The 17173-nt window shown below is 46.0% G+C and overlaps 1 long non-coding RNA gene across 1 annotated transcript; it reads right to left on the bottom strand.

The window, feature by feature from the left end:
• Positions 1-8485: 8485 nt before the first annotated feature.
• Positions 8486-14867, bottom strand: LOC129504206 (uncharacterized). The gene is made up of 3 exons (XR_008663316.1): positions 14721-14867; positions 11036-11118; positions 8486-9673 (listed from the first exon to the last, which is right to left on the bottom strand). It is a non-coding gene; the product is annotated as an uncharacterized LOC129504206 (long non-coding RNA).
• Between the last annotated feature and the right edge of the window lie 2306 nt (positions 14868-17173).

Raw genomic sequence — 17173 nt, 5'->3', positions numbered from 1 at the left:
TAGGGAACTGAAGCAGGAAAGGAAGAACGTGGCAGAAACTGGGTGGTGACCATGGGGAAGACTCATTGGTGAGCACAAGAGCTCTGCAAAATACCCAGATCACCTAGGGGAGGCTGAATCAGGGGGGCTGAATCAGGGGCACATATACAGTTGTACAAACTATGCCATGCCCAAGAGTGCCAGTTCAGAGGCACAAATGGGACATTTTTTTCCTGCATTGCTTACACAGAGGAGGCACTTCTAAAAGTTCTTCTGCTCAGAGAGGCCTCCTTTTTCTAATTCATAGAAAGCACGGTGTAGGCTTGCTGTGGTCCTGGGCCTGGCAGTTTTATGGAAGAACCAGTAGAGTCTTCATCACTTGTGTTCATGTGGCTGCCACTCCTTATTTGAGGAGGTGGTGATCCCATGATAGGTGAACAACAATTGGGATAGTTCTTGGCAGGGCCAAGCAACATGGGAAAACTGACAGGGAGAAGGGGTGGCTGGGGGTGTGTATGCCAGTGCTCCCATTGCTTCTCTGCCAGCCAGGCTTCCTTACTCCCTCTCTCAGATGTTATCTCCTGGGGCTCAGTGCAGATGGTAGAAAGTTTGCTTCTGACATTCTGAGAGGCCCAGTGCTCTGCACTGCTCTTCCAGGGAGAGGCCAGAGGTCAGCGACCCGCGGGCTGGGAGAGGATGGGATGTTTGGAAACAGCTTAGTTTGGCTAAATGTGGAAGCAAACATGGAAATGTTTGAATCGCACCGTTAGAAGCTGACCATGGCTAGAAGTGGGATGATTCAGAGAAGAATTAAATGAGGTGAGAAGCTATTTGGCCTCTGTTCCTACCTCTACCTTTCTCTGTCCCAGCCTTTCTTTTTTGACCTTGTCTGATGATACGGGTCCTCCCCAGGATTGGCCAACATTCTTCTTTTCTTAATTCTGAGGGATGCCTGGGTACTCAGTGGTTGAGCATCTGCCTTTGACTCAGGGCATGATCCCGGGGTCCTGGGATCAAGTCCTGCATCCAGCTTCCTGCAGGGAGACTGCTTCTCCCTCTGCCTATGTCTCTACCTCTCTCTCTGTGTCTCTCATCAATGAATGAATAAATAAACTAAAGTAAAACAATTCTGAGCCTGAATGCCAGTGGGAAACCTGAATTTGGGACCCTTCCTGACCAAATTTAGAGAAACTTTTCCCATATCAGAATCAGAGCCTCACTGCTGGGGTTGAATTTGCCATTGATGAGAACCCCAGTCTTTTGGGCCAGGACAGAACCACAGTAGCTTCCCGTCTCCAGAGGTCTTCAGGACACATTGCCTCCGGCAAATTTCAATGCCTTTCTTTCAGCACAGGCTCCTAAACTGAAGCAGGGAGAAGAGAGCCCTGAGACAGGCCAAGTCAGAAAAAACACATCTTCCCTGAAGAACCAAAAGACTGAAGTGGACTAGCCTGATCCCGTTTCTGAGTTTCCATGCAGGCTCCCCATGAGGAGTTAGAGACAGTTGTGAGCATCATGAGAGCAGGAGCAGGGACAGGTGCCAGCTGCGTTTTCATGGGGGGACCTGCAGCATTTGAGAGGCTGGCTTCTGCCTGCTGGGTGATGGACGGCACGAATGGACAGACAGTGGATGGTATTAACCATCCAACGGGCTGTCACGGGGATGACCCCACCACACAGGCAGGTCTGAGGGAGGTTGATTCCTCTAATCTATGGGTTGCAGGTTCCTCCTCAACTGCGAACAAAGAGACGGATTTGCTGACTCCTCATGGCAGCCCAAGGCTCTGCCTCCCACAGCTCCACAGAGTCCCTTCCTGGAATGTAACCCTAAAGCAGGAGGTGGCAGTTCCTGCTCCTCATCAGATTCTCAGGACCTGGCCCAAGGCAGGTGCTCCATAAACACTGGTTAACTGAAAAACTGGCGGAAAGGAACAAAGGAGAATAGCGAACCCATGACCTCATTAGACCAAGCGCTCTCATGTCCTGAATTCGCTCAACCAACATTTATTGACTCTTCTGTGTCAGGTACTGTGCCGGACACCAGGGATATAAATAGGGGGAAAAAAGGGACACCTGGGTCAGTGGTTGAGGGTCTGCCTTTGGCTCAGGTTGTGATCCTGGGATCTTGAGATCCATCCTGCATTGGGCTCCTTGCAGGGAGTGTGCTTCTCCCTCTGCCTCTGTCTCTGCCTGTCTCTGGGTCTTTCATGAATAAATAAATAAAATCTTTTAAAAACGAAAAAGAAAAAGAGCACAAGTCCTACACCCAACAAAAATGGTCTATAGCATGGCAACTTCTGAGCTATAACTAAATGTGGGCCTGGAGCTAGGGGAGCTGAAAAGACATTGCAGCCCCCACAACCCACCTGAGCCTGGGAGCTGAGAGAAGGGGAAGTCAGAAAGTGCTTCCACGAGGCGTCTTGGAAAACGACTAGGAGTTACTGGAAGGAAAAGAAGGGCTTGGGCAGCCCAGGTGGCTCAGTGGTTTAGCACTGCCTTCAGCCCAGGGTGTGATCCTGGAAACCGGGACTGAGTCCCACATCGGGCTCTCCATATGGAGACTGCTTCTCCCTCTGCCTGTGTCTCTGCCTCTCTCTCCCTCTCTCTGTGTCTCTCATGAATAAATAAATAAATAAAATCTTTTTTAAAAAAAGAAAGAAGAAAGAAAGAAAAGAAGAAAGAGAAAAAAAAGAAAGAAAAGAAGGGCTTTCTAGCTAGAAGGAACAGCAGGTCTAATGCGGATTGGCAAGAGAGTGAGTGTTCTGGGTGTCTGTGGGGCTGCTGGGAGTCATGATGGTTGGAGCTTGGGGGAGGTGTGAGATCTGGCCGAGAAGGCCCCTGACTCACCGTGCCTGGCAAACCAAGGTTGAAGGGCAAGCCCAGCACCTTCTGTTCCCACTGTAGGGCAGTGTCCAGCTGCAGCCTGGAAGCTGGGTCTCTCCCCTCTGGGGTGTCAAACTTCCCAGCTATGCATGGAGCCACCTATTCTCTCAGCTTCGGGAAAGCCAGAAGATAGTCCCAGGTGAGAAAAGGGCAGGCAGGGCACAAAATGGGTACCTCCCTCATCCCAACTGGATGCATTCCCTTCAGCACCTCAGACATGCCTCTCAGATGCCAAGCTGTTTTCACTCACTTGCTCTATCCTGAGAAGACCATCCATCAAGGCTGCCAGGACCAGGGAACTGTCCCAGCTGGTCTAACTGATTGGCTGCAGGTCACAGCTCCTGTCTCTCCTAGAGGGTTCCCTTGCTTCCCTCCTTGCTGTGCCCAGCTCTGACCTGTTCCCATTGGCCAGGGTGGCCAGTGGTCATCACTTGGCACCAAAGCCCTCCCACCTTGAGGATGTGAAGGGCACAGTGCTGTTTCCACTTCTGCATCTTTCCTTGCCTCCTGGATGTGTCTGCAGACTGAGGCACCCCTACCATCAGACAAAGTGCTCTCACTGTAGAAAACACTCTCCTGCTCCCCAGAGGGCATCTGGAGGATGAGAGTATTTCTGAGTTGTTTAGAGGATGGGGAGCACTGTAGCCATTTAGTAGGGATGGGGCAGGGATGTTGTGCAAAGCATGGGACAAACCCACACAACAATGGATCATCCCACCCAAAATGGCAGTGACTTCCCCCACTGAGAAACACTGCGTCTGGGCCCACTTTTTTTCAGAGAAGCAGAATTCGTGTAGTCTCTGCAGCAGAGCCCCTCAAACTTCATGAATCACCTGGGGATCCTGTTGAAATGCAGATCTTGATGCAGCAGAACTGAGGTTTGGCCTGAGATTCTGCCTTTCTAATGAACTCCCAGGTGTTCCATTTGCTGCTTCAGGAAGGATGCATAGCAAGGCAGGTAGACAGCACAAATGTGCATGTATGTTCTCTTAGGACATTTGATCCACAAAATTTGTTGAACTGATATTGCCAAATATTTGCTTAGATTGATGGCTTTCAATAGGACTGATTTTTGTCTCCTCCCCTAGGAGACATTTTTGACTGTCACAACCAGGAGGGCAGGGGCAGGGGTGCTGCTGGCATCTAGTGGGTAGAGGTATGCTGCTAGACATCCTACAACAGACAGCATGGCCCCCTCATGACAAAGAATGATCCAGACCAAAATGTCAGTAGTGCCAAGGTTAAGAAACCCTGACTTAGGTAAAATTTTAAAACAATGTGAAAAATATTTGTGCGCAATGTGACTTCACTGCAAGTTGGTCACCCTGGTCACAATGCCGTGAACACATGTCACTGACTGAGGCTCAGGCCTCTCTGAGCATGAACATGTCCAGCCAGTTAGAAATCAGGACTAGGTGTGCTCCCAGAGAAGAAACTCTTGTAGTAGTTGTGATACTTTATAAGCCCTGGAAATCAAATTTTAGAAAATCAATGGTGGGTAGTGGGGTGGCAAGGAGAAGCAATAGGATATAGGAGGAACTCATAGGTAGACATGGCTCTGTCCATATTTTAGTTCTAATCCTGAGTGTTCATGGGTGCTTTTTTTTTTTTAATTTATTTGACAGCACAGAGGGAGAGTGGTAAGGAGAAGTAAACTCCCCGCTGAGCAGAGAGCCCGATGTGGGGCTCCATCCCAGGGCCCTGGCATCATGACCTGAGGCGAAGGCAGACTCTTAACCGACTGAACCACCCAGCACCCCCGCGGGTGCATCTTAGATTATTTTGAAATAAATAATTAACTAAACACAAATAACCACAAAGGTGGGCCATGCCTGGATCAAAGAAGAGAGAGGGCCATAGACCAAGGATTGTGGTTAATCCAATGTATCTGGGATTTAAAAAAAGCTAATTACTTAGGGTGAGTGATTAATAATAAAGTAATGCTGTTATACTCAGGGCAAAAATATCTGTGAGGGGGAAGAGAACATGACAGGTTATGCAAAAAGACAAAAGTCGGTGCCCTGGGAAGAATGCCGCTTGCATCGGGTCTGACTCTGCACACAGGCATGGTGGAGGGGGATCTGGCAGGCATGGAAGATAGGCCCTTCCCTCTTCTGTTCAGCTTAGGCCATGCAAAGGACCCTGAGGATAGTCCCATGGGCTGTCACAGTGGAGGGCCAAGGGCTCTAGGCAGCATCACTACCACCAGCTGCCCAGAGGGGCCTCCCATCAGGCCCATTCCCACCACTGTGTCCTGCTGCCACCCACAGCTTGGCTCCTTGTGCTCTACCTGCTAGGCAGACAGAGGCAATTGACATTTTCTCTGGTGGTTGGCTTTCTTTCTTTCTTTCTTTCTTTCTTTCTTTCTTTCTTTCTTTCTTTCTTTTTTAAGATTTTATTTATTTATTCATAGAGACACACACAGAGAGAGAGAGAGGCAGAGACACAGGCAGACACAGGCAGAGGGAGAAGCAGGCTCCATGCAGGGAGCCCGATGTGGGACTCGATCCCAGGTCTCCAGGATCATGCCCCAGGCTGCAGGCGGCGCTAAACCAGGGCTGGTTTCCTATCCATATCAAAACTTATCTCTCCTGTGCACCCGTCCCCAGACACTTCTCTCTGAGAGCAGGGAATTGTAAACACCAGAGAATTTTCCTCAGGAATGCCAGTGGGCTTTTTATATTGATAACTTCCCCCGTGTAGTGTCTCTGCATTTTGTTGGGAGATACCTGGATAGCTAATGTCTTGATCCAAAGAAACAAGTCCTGAGGTAGGCCTTCTTCTGTGGTGGGAGTTAAAAATCAGCAAATGTCAGAATGAGAAGTCTTGGAGATCTTCCAGGGCAGCTCCCTCAGTTGACAGGTGAGGAACCAAGGTTCAGAGAATTTATTTACCCAAAGTCACATGGCATCCTGGGGGCAAGACTCAGAGCACCACCCCACTCCCATGCCTCTATTTCAATCTGTCACTTCATCATTCAGCCAACAAATCCTATTTTTTTTTAAGTTGGCATATTTTTATCTTTATGTATTTATTTTTTTTAATATATTTTTTTATTTATTCATGAGAAACCAGAGGTGGGGGGGAGAGGCAGAGACATAGGCAGAAGGAGAAGCAGACTCCCTGACAGGATCCTGGTGCAGGACTCGATCCCAGGACCCCAGGATCACAACCTGAGCCAAAGGCAGATGCTCAACCACTGGGCCACCCAGGCGTCCTGCCAACAAATCTTTATTGAGCATTGGCTATTGCATGCCAGGCACTAACCGGGCAGTGGGGTCATAAATAAGATGAGACTCTTGTCCCAAATCATCCCCTGTCAAGTGGGGGAAGACAGCTGGTTGGGAAAGGAAACTACAGTACGTATGGTGGAGTCAGTGATTGCACAGAAGTACTGCGTACAGCTTGGCCCCATGGAGGCGGGGAGAAGCTCTGAAGGGCTGTGGAGAACTTCCCAGAGCAGTTTTCTGACTGTGTCCAGGGCTTCTCCCCACGACTCTCACCGAAGGGGGAAGCAGAGCCCCAGACTGTCTTATGGACAGTGGATTTTTAACTCCCTTCCATCCCCATCCTCATCTTTCACCACAAACACTACTGTCAGCCTCAGTTACCTATTCACAGTCACCTTGGGCGCAGGGGCATCCCAGGCCAATAACTTCACTGCAGCCAGCAGTATTCGTGGTTTACCCAACACCAACGCTTCTTGCTGTCCTTTGCTAACAAGATGATTTCCTGCAATGGTGATGTGTCCTGTCTCAAGCAGTGGCTCACAAATTTCTCAACACAGTCATGGTAATTCTTTTCCCCAGTCTCTCAGCTTCCCTTGTATATGACAGTGGCCATATGATCTGGCTGTGGCCCAAAAAGAAGTCTAGAGAGGATGGAGGTGGTAAAGACACACAGTTGGCCTGGCCCTTTTTGCCTTGCTTCCTAACTTAGAGATGTGACATCTGGATCTGGGCAGCCTCTTGTGACCATGAAGTGAAAGCAGGAGATAAAAGCCACTATGCTAAGGGAAAGCAGAATGGAAAGGAAGGAAGAACCTGGCTGTGTGATAGCAGCATTGCACAGTTTGTCCTGGGAGGGAGAACAGTTCTAAGGAAAAGCAAGCAATCATGGGAAAGCTGATGAATGTGCCATTCCAAGGGGGACCATATTATCACATCTCATGATCATCAATCAGCTCCCCAAAATTCTAACCTTACTATGGATGCCAGGAAGCTGAAGGTGAATGAAGAACTGATCTTTGAGTTTCACCAGTCATTTGTTCTCAAGAATGTGAATCACAAATGGATTTGTACTAATATTTTTAGAGTGGCTTCCTATAATTTTCATTGACTACTTTGTATGTTGACTCTTCACCCTGTTAACAGTTTTGTTGGATTTAAGAAAAATGTAAAGAGGGGCACCTGGGTGGCTCAGTAGGTTAAGTGTCTGCCTTCAGCTCCAGTCATGATCTCAGGGTCCTGAGATGGAGCTCCCAGGCTCCCTACTCAACTCAGTATCTGCTTCTCCCTCTCCCACTGCCCCTCCCCCGCCAACTAGTGCTCTCACACCTTCTCTCTAAAATAAATAAATAAAATCTTTAAAAAAAAGAAAAATGTAAAGAGCATAACTTTCTGTTTTATTTTTGCTCAGGAGAGGTGAAATAAAAGAAAATGGATGGTTTCATTAAAAAAGGGAAAAAAAATTGTCTCACCAACCTGGCACTGCTACCCCAAGACTTCTCATTATGTGAAGAAGAAGAAAAAACAAGCCCTGTCTTGTTTAAGCCACTATTTGTCAGGCTTCCTGTTACTTGCAGCAGAATTCATTCCTAACAGAGACATCATCTGTTAATCAGTCAGGGTCCTAGCAGAAACCAGTGACACGCTGTAAGTGAGATTTCATGGAGGGATAATGTACAGGGCAGGGACAGGCTTAAAGGGGACCAATAAAAGATGGTGAAGTACTCAGGGACTAGCAAAAATGGGAAGCTGCTATCCCTTCTTCTTCTTCTTCTTTTAAGATTTTATTTATTTATTCATGAGAAACACAGAGAGAGGCAGAGACACAGGCAGAGGGAGAAGCAGGCTCCCCACGGGGAGCTCAATGCAGGACCCTGGGATCAGGACCTGAGCCAAAGGCAGAAGCTCGACCACTGAGCCACACAGGTGTCCCTGTGACACCTGCTTCTGATGGGATAAAGGATTGGAGTTGTCCCTGGAACCCATCGAGAATTACACCACTGAAAGAGCCTGACCAGACATGAGGCTGAAGATAAAGGGACTGACACCACTGATGAAAAAACCCTCCAACATATCTCTCTCTTTCCATCTTGTGACCCCCTACCTAGGGCCTCCCAATAGCCAAACCAACTGGAAGTCAGAGACCATGAGCACAAGTTGATGTAGTCCCTCTAGGACTCCCAGAAAAGAGGAGATAGAGAATGAGATGGGACAAGGGGGCTATAGGTAGCACACCGTCCAATGCAGATTTGTTTGTTTGTTTGTTTTTTCAAGATTTTATTTTTTCAAGATTTATTTATTTATTTGGGGAGAGAGAGGAGGGGGAGAGGGAGAGAAAGCAGGGGGAGAGGCAGTGGGAGAGTGAAAGCAGACTTCCCGTTGAGGGCAGAGCCCCACCACATGGCTCAATCCCATCACCCTGAGATCATAACCTGAGCTGAAAGCAAGAGTCAGACACTTAACTGACTGAGTCACCCAGGCACCCCAAGATTTCATTTTCAAGCAATCTCTACACCCAGTGTGGGGTGCAAACTCACAACCCAGAAATCAAAAGTCACATACTCTACTGACTGAGCCATCCAGGCGACCTTCCAATGAGCGTTTTTAATTTACTTCCTTGTTGTGGAATCAGCTATTGAAAACAAAGAGTTTGCCAGAGGTAGCCCTGATACAGCCTTGTTCTCCTGACCACCCACACTGATAATGAGAGGTACATTAAGTCACCAGGTATCCCTTATTTGACTTGGCTGCCAGGAAGTTAGATGTGAAATGTTGCATGCAGCTACAGTAATTTCTTCAATGCACCTTTTCTGGAAACACTGTCACCCCATTTTTTATTTTATGCCTCTTATTTTCTTATCCTTGCTTGCTTGCTCCCATCATTTATTTATCATTTACAATAAGTTGTCTCAAATCATTTGGGGAAATAAGTGGAGTGTGAACAGGAGTCTTAACATACTTCTAACAATCAGGATTAGGTTTGGTTGTGGTGGGCAGATACTCAAAATAAGCATGGTTTGAACAGGATAGAGGCTATCGCTTTCTTAAGTGACTGCTTAAGGGTAGGCATGGTGGCTCTGCTCCACAAAGTTCTCGGGAGCACAGTCCTCGGGGTGCTTGCCTGCTCGGCCCTCTTGTTAATTATTTGCCAGGAGCTAAATGAAGGGCTCTTCAGCTGAGCAGAGGCACCATCCCCAGGCCTCACCCCCTTAGCTAACCCCTAAACCCTTTAGCTCTGGCTCCATCACACCTGCTGTGGAGATGTCCCTCCCTGAAGCCCAGGAACCATCTGGATGCCTGGGCTCTAGGAACATTTGGAGCTTGGATGGAGTTTGCCTCCTACCTTGGGGAGCAGCGTGTGATAATGGAGAAAGGGAAGAGAGAGTTGAATCAGGGTCATGAGAGGGAGGAGGGAGTTGAATCAGCCGTCATGGAAGGAGGAAAATATGACTCCTTCAGAGGCAAAGGCCCAGATTGAGCCCCATGGGAAGACAAGTCTGGCATGTAATTCCTTGGAATGTGACATCCTCAGTGGACTATTGGTGAATTATGCTGGAACCAGTCCCCACGTATAAGAAGTCAACCTGCAATGACATAAGTAGTTAATGGATAGTGTGATTGTAGTGATAATTATCATTAATTAATTACCTTGGCTTGGTGTAGTGTCCTGGCTCCCTGGTTCTCCACTATACAGCCCCTGCTGTCTCTTGGCCCACCCAGGAGGGAAAAGTCTAATACCATGTGCAACTATCCTGGACATCAGTGCCCAGTCCCAAGCCCTGCTCCTCCCCAGCAAGGGGCTTTGTCTGCTTCAGGACAGCTCTGGCTGGAACTCAGTGTTGTCTTCCACCTTGGATCAGCTCCAGAGTGCTTCCTGGCCCTCTCTCTACCCTTCTGTCTGGAGGCCAGGTTGAGCCTTCCAGGCTCCCCACAGGGTCTCAAGCCCAGACCCCTACTCTTTCTGGTGCTGGGTACTAGAAGTGTGTCCAGAACAATCAGGATGGAGCAGGGGCAGAGAAGGAAGGCTCCAAGGGGCCAGGGCAGGGGCTCAGGAACCCCACCCTTCAGCCTTTGCTGTCAGAGACTAGGAGCTATACCAGGTGACCACAGAAATTACTGTCTAAAACAGTAGTAGTGATGGGTAGTGAAAAGGGGGTACTTTTAATAATTTTGCCTGCATAGCAGTTATATATTATGTGCTGAGGCTGTCCTACACAAATCTGGGCACATGCCTTCTTAACTGGGGGTGGTACCAACTGGACCTCCCCCCACAAACACACTGGCCACCCATCCTGCTGTGTTAACAGTCAAGGTTAACTGCCACTGTTCTCAGCAACCAAGTAGTGGGCCTTCCTGCTCGTTCTGCCTCTAGAGGCTAAATCACCAAGCATGCAATCCTGCAACTGTCCCCTGATAACAGCTCCAAGGTGGACAACCCAGACCTCCTCACCCCTGACCCTCCACCTCAAGTAGAGGACAAGCCTCTTTTCTCTTCATTCTTCATGCTTTGTTGCGGGGTCCAGGGAGGATTCTCTGGGACGTGTGGAGCCATCCTCATAGAGGGAGTCTCAGCTCCAGGGAAAGGGAAGAAGTGTGGGCTATTTCAGAAAGTATGTGTCCTCATTGTGAGTTTGGTGTTAAAGGGGAGGTATTGTGTCTGAGGAAGGAACTTACAGCCCTAAAATCCCATGATTCAGTGATGGTTCCTGCCCTGCACAGATAGTGATTAACCTGATGTCAGACTTAGCCTTGCATCACCATAGTGGGGGTTAGACTTAAGGTTGTACCAAAATCTGCACCCCTCAAAGCAGGCCCAATTTCAAAGAAGCAAGCACGGCTCTGTGCTTAGAAATGACAGAAATTCAAGACTAACCCAGAATGAGTTATACTCACACTGGCTCCCTGTCCTCTCTGCTTGCATTTTCTTTTACAGGAAGGGTCCATACCTGGGTCCTCATACACCTTCTCCTGACATACTTCTCACTCATTTCCTGGAAGCTTCCTGCAGCAGATCCTGGGCCGTCTTTATCTATGGGAAAACATACACACTGGCCATGACACCATGGTGCTGTCTTCCCCTCCAGCAACTTCCATCAGAATGGGCATATTCATCTGGGTCACCAACAGCATATTCACCTGGGTCATAGAGAAGTTGGTATCATTCATACTCCTCTGAGTTTCTGTCTACCCCAGCTATCTATCTTGCCAAATGCCCTTAGACATTAAATCTGCCTAGTGGCTTGAGGTTTAATATCTATCATAATCTTGCACTTTTTGGTTGGTTGAAACCAATGAAATAATTTCTCTGCTGTCTTCTCAGCTGTGCCTCTCTTATGGCACTTCTCCCATTCTCTCTAGTGCTATATTGTTTGGATTTTAAGTAAAATGAGGGCAGGAGCCTTGTCTTTTTCATCTTTGAATTCTCTACAGCCTTGCTAATCAGAGTGTGGTTTGCATTGTAATATGAAGTCCAGGCAATTCATTAAGGTTTGAGCAGCACTGTTCTAGGCACCCAGCACAGCACTCTTTAAATGTTGGCTTGGGCCAGGACGTGGGCATGTATATGGATGGATGGTTGGAGACAATGCACTTTTGAAATGACATGTTTTGTGGGTCTGTTTTGCCATCCCAGTTAAGCCATAAGCTCTTCAGGGTAGGGACTATGTGGATTTCACCCATTTCTCCCAGCTCAACTGAAGCCATTGTTCAAGGAGGACAGGCCCTGGCATGTTGCCTTGGACCTGTTGGATCTGGCCGCTTTGTCTTTTGCCTCTAATAGATGCCAGCAGAGGAGGAGAGAGATGGAGGGCCAATAGCCCCCAGAGGTAGGAGACCTCAATACAGGGAGAGTGTTTATGGTAATAATTTATAAAGATGGCAGCTCCTCTCTTTTCTAGCCTCCATCCATTATCTACCTTCTCCTTGTTTACTCTTTAGTTCTCCTGGCTGCATAGTCAAGTCCTCAGTGACACCTGAACTCTTCATTACATATTCCACACTAGTTGTGGCTTTCTAGTAAGTATAAAGGGCCATGATAAAGCATCTGGCACCTGTTTTTGCTACTGGTCTTGACCAGCTGCAGTGTTTGGACAACACCTTCCAGAGGTCTCAGGCCTCAAACTCAAGCCAGGGAAGAGTAAGCACACTCAGATCTGGCATGCAAGGATAGATAACAGCCTTGAGACCATGAAATAGGAAAGTAGGAGCTTCTCTTGAGAAGTGGTACAAAATAAAATATGATAGTCAGGGGAGGACCCCTACAAAAGTGATGTTTGAGTAAAGACAAACGTTGTGAGGAAATAAGCCATGTGTATAGTAGAAGGGAAAATGATTCCAGTGGTAGGGAGAAATAAAGTACAAAGGTTCTTAGCATGTCCAGATATTAGGGGCCCAGCATATGGATTATCTTGATGAACGTTCCATGTATACTTGAAAAGAATCTATATCATGGGACACCTATATCATGGTGGCTCAGCGGTTAAGCGTCTGCCTTGAGCTCAGGTCATGATCCTGGGGTCCTGGGATCCAGTCCCACATTGGAGTCCCTGCATGGAACCTGCTTCTCCTTCTGCCTGTGTCTCTGCCTCTCTCTCTCTCTGTCTCTCATGAATAAATAAATAAAATATTAAAAAAAAGAATATCCTCTAAATATCTTCTAAAGCTACTGGTACAGTGATCAATAAATGTCAGATTAGGTTGGTTGATAGTATTGTTCAAGTTTTCTACATCCTTACTGATGTACTTTTGTCTATTGGTTTTACTGAATGTTAAAATCTACTATAATTAAGGATTGTTTATTCGTCCCTTTAGTTCTGTCAACTTTTGCTTCCTGTGTTTCGAAGCTCTATTATTAGGTGCATGTACATTTAGGATAGTTATTTCTTTTGATGAATTGATCCTTTTATCTTTTTTAAGATTTATATTATTTTAGGGGATCCCTGGGTGGCGCAGCGGTTTAGCACCTGCCTTTGGCCCAGGGCACGATCCTGGAGACGCGGGATCGAATCGAATCCCATGTCGGGCTCCCGGTGCATGGAGCCTGCTTCTCCCTCAGCCTATGTCTCTGCCTCTCTCTCTCTCTCTCACTGGCCTATCATAAATAAATAAAAAAATTAAAAAAAAAGATTTATATTATTTTAAAGATTTTTAAAAGATTCATTCGCTTGGGAGAGAGAGAGAGAGAGAAAGTGAGTGAAAGCATGAGTAAGGGGCGGGGGCAAAGGGAGAGGGAGAAGCAGGCTCCCCACTGAGTAGGAAGCCTGGATGTGATGCCAAAGTTGGGTTCAATCCCAGGGCCCTGGGATCATGACCCAAGCCAAAAGCAGGCGTTTAACCAACTGGGCCACCCAGGTGTCCCTATATATTTATTTTTGAGAGAGAGAAAGCGTGCCTGCACACAAAGGGGCAGAGAGGGGCAGAGAGAGTCTGAAGCAGACTCAGTACTGAGCCACCTAGGCACTCTGATTCTTTCATGTTTCTGAAATCTTTCTGAAATCTTCCTCTTTACCTTAGGGAATGTTCCTTGTCCTAAAGTCTATTTTGGGGCTGCCTGGGTGGCTCAATATGTTAAGCATCTGCCTTTGGCTCAGGTGGTGATCTCTGGGCCCTGAGATCAAGTCCTGCATCATGCTCCCTGCTCAACAGGAAGTCTGCTTCTCCTTCTTCCTCTCCCTTCCCGTTTCTGCATGCACACTTTCTCTCTGTCTCTCTTTCAAATAAATAATAAATAAAATCTTTTTATTTTTTTATTTATTTTTTTAATAAAATCTTTTTAAAAATAAAGTTTATTTTGTTTGATATTAATACAATGAGCTTACTCTGATTACTGTTTGTGTAGTATCTCTTTTTACATCCTTTTACTGTCATAGCCTTTACTTCATTCACTATTTAAAGTACATTTCTTTTTTTTTTTTTATTTTTTTTAATTTTTATTTATTTATGATAGTCACACAGTGAGAGAGAGAGAGAGGCAGAGACACAGGCAGAGGGAGAAGCAGGCTCCAAGCACCGGGAGCCCGACGTGGGATTCGATCCCGGGTCTCCAGGATCGCGCCCTGGGCCAAAGGCAGGTGCCAAACCGCTGCGCCACCCAGGGATCCCTTAAAGTACATTTCTTATAAACAAACTAGTTACTTCTTACTTTGTAGACTAGTTTGACAAGTTCTGCCTTAGCATGCTTAGTCCATTTTTAATTAATGCAATTATTGATATGGTCAGGCTCGTGTCTCCCATTTTGCTCTTAATTTTTATTAGTCCATATGTTCATTGTTTCTTTGCTCCTCCTTTTATGCTTTCTTCTGGATTGATTACTTCACAGTATCCCATTTTGTTGCCTCTTTCACTTTGTAGCCAGATGTCTGTTTTATCTTTAATGATTGCTGTAGGGATTACAATGAGCATCTTTAACTTCATATAGTCTACTTTGGATCTACATTATATCACTTTACAAATAATGTGAGAGACTTATAACATTCTACCTCCAATCACCCTTTCCCATCCTTTGGCTATGATTATCATCTACTTTAGCTGTGTGTATTACAAAAATCTCATAATACATGGTTATTACTTATGTTTAAATAGTCAATTGTCTTCTTACATAAATTAAGAAAATAATTGTTTCTATTTACCCACATGTTTGCCAGTGGTGCTCTTCATTCCTTCTGGTAGATCTTACTTTCCAATTGACAGTCATTTCTCTTCAGTCTGAAGTACTTCCTTTGGTATTTCTTGAAATACAGGTTAGAGGAATAGCAAGGAGATTGATTTGGGTGGAGTAGAGTGAAGGAGAGGAGGAGATACAATCCAGAGAATCAGGAGTCAATTATTCTCACTCTTATAGGCCACAACAAACTTTGGCTTTTACTTTGAGTAGGATGAGAAACGATTGGATGGTCTTTTCTTTTTTTTTTTTTTTTAAGATTTTATTTATTCAAGAGAGAGAGAGAGAGAGAGAGAGAGAGAGGCAGAGGGAGAAGCAGGCTCCAAGCAGAGAGCCCGACGTGGGACTCCATCCGGGGTCTCCAGGATCACGCCCCGGGCCGGGCCGAAGGCGGCGCTAAACCGCTGCGCCACCAGGGCTGCCCTGATTGGATGGTCTTGAGCAGGGGAATGACACCCTCTGGTATGGGTGTTAACAGCAGCTCTGCCTGCTGGGACGAGAATAGGCTCTAATGGGCAAGAGAGGCGATAGGGAGGCCAGTTGTAGCACTAATCCAGGCAAGGGATAATGCTAACTTGGGGTAGCAGTGATGTAATGGAAGTGTCAAAATTTGGATACATTTTGAAGGCACATCCAATGGGGTTTACTGACAGATTGGCTGTGAAATGTGAGAAAAAGAGGAATTGAGGATGACCCCAAGGTGCCTGAGAGATCAGAAGGATGGAGTTTCTGGTTGCAGTGGAAAGACTGAGGAGGAGCAGGTTTGTGGGAAGTACCCTTTAGCCATCCAAATAGAAATGCTGAATAGGCCTTTGGTCTGCAGTTCAGGGAAGGGAAATAGCTAGGCTTATACTTTTTTTTTTTTAATACTTCAGTGAGTAAATGTGATTTTTTTAAAAATATAAGTCAGTGAGTAAACAAAAGTAAATCTTTGTTTCAGCATATTAATAGCCAATTTTTATTGAGTGCTTACTCTGCCAGTCATTGGACTTTATTCTTATATTCTTGCTCATTCAATCCTCACAACAACCCTTACAGTTAGGTTCTATTATTAACATCCACAAAAGGGAGGTGTATTAGTCTGCTAGGTCTGCTATACAAAATGCCACAGACTGAGTGGCTCACACTCTTGGAGGTTGGAAGTCAAAGATCATTGTCAGTCAGGCAACTAACTGGCTGTCAAACAGTTTGGTTCCCCCTGAGGCCTTTCTCTTTGGCTTGCAGATGGCTTTTTCTTTGTACACATGCATCCCCAGTGTCTTCTGTATGCCTTAATCCCCTCTTTTTTATGGGACACCAGTCAGATGGGATCAGAAACTACCCATATGACCTCATTTTGATCTAACTACCTCTTTCCACATACAGTCATATTCTTTTTTTTAAAAAAAGATTTTATTTATTTATTCATGAGAGGTACACAGACAGAGGCAGAAACGTAAGCAGAAGGAGAAGCAGGACCCCTGTGGAGAGCCCGATGTGGGACTCCATCCCAGGACCTCAGGATCACGCTCTGAGCTGAAGGCAGATGCTTAACTACTGAGCCACCCAGGTGTCCCCATACACTCATATTCTGAGGTGCTGGGAGTTAGAACCTCAAAGCAGAAATGTTGGGGTGGAAACAATTCAGTTCATAACAGGAGGAATAGAGAGATTGGGCAATGTTTACAAGGTCACACAGCTGCTAAATGGTAAAACTAGGATTCGAATTCAGCAGGTCTGAGTCATAGCCTACTTTCTCAACATAGTCTAAATAATCTCCTGAGCAATGCTATTCATACCTTGGTATGGTTTATTCTTCACCCGTAATAGCATACTATACATGTTCCCAATTCCTTATCTGAATCCTTGGATCCAGATAATATGGGTCACATACCATGTATTTTGCTACCACTTCCAGCAGGGTCTGGGCCAACACTCCATAAATAAATACTAATTTGGCAGAAAAATATAGTAATAATCACCCTAAATGAGATAGAAATCATGAATAACTTCAAATCATTTTAATAGCTTTGATGCCAAATATGTTATACATGTGGTATTTTTTTGCTTTTATGTTTTGTTCTTAGGTTTTTGTTTTGTTTTTGTTTTTCCTTTTTTAGGTTTTGGAGCTTTGGGATTTCAGATAAGAGATTATACACCTCTAATTCTCTTAATTGTACCTGTAACTGTCCTCTTGAGTAGGTTTTATTGTACTTAATCACTTAGGAAATACACTCCACTGAAGCAGTTTTTCCCATGATGGTCAGCTGAAAATATGCTGTGTGAAATGCCTAGCAAGAGTGGAGAATGAAGGGCAATAAAAGAGATTGGGTCCATGGCTTTGGTCACAGGAGGAAAAACCTCTTGGTCCTTCGGGAGAGGTTGTGGCTGAATGCTATGCCAGAGAAGCTGGAGCACCTCCTGTAGGAGGGGCCACAAAACCTTT

The sequence above is a fragment of the Nyctereutes procyonoides genome, unplaced genomic scaffold (assembly GCF_905146905.1).
Source record: "Nyctereutes procyonoides isolate TBG_1078 unplaced genomic scaffold, NYPRO_anot_genome, whole genome shotgun sequence".
NCBI lineage: Eukaryota > Metazoa > Chordata > Mammalia > Carnivora > Canidae > Nyctereutes > Nyctereutes procyonoides.
This window is presented reverse-complemented; position numbering and strand designations above follow the sequence as displayed.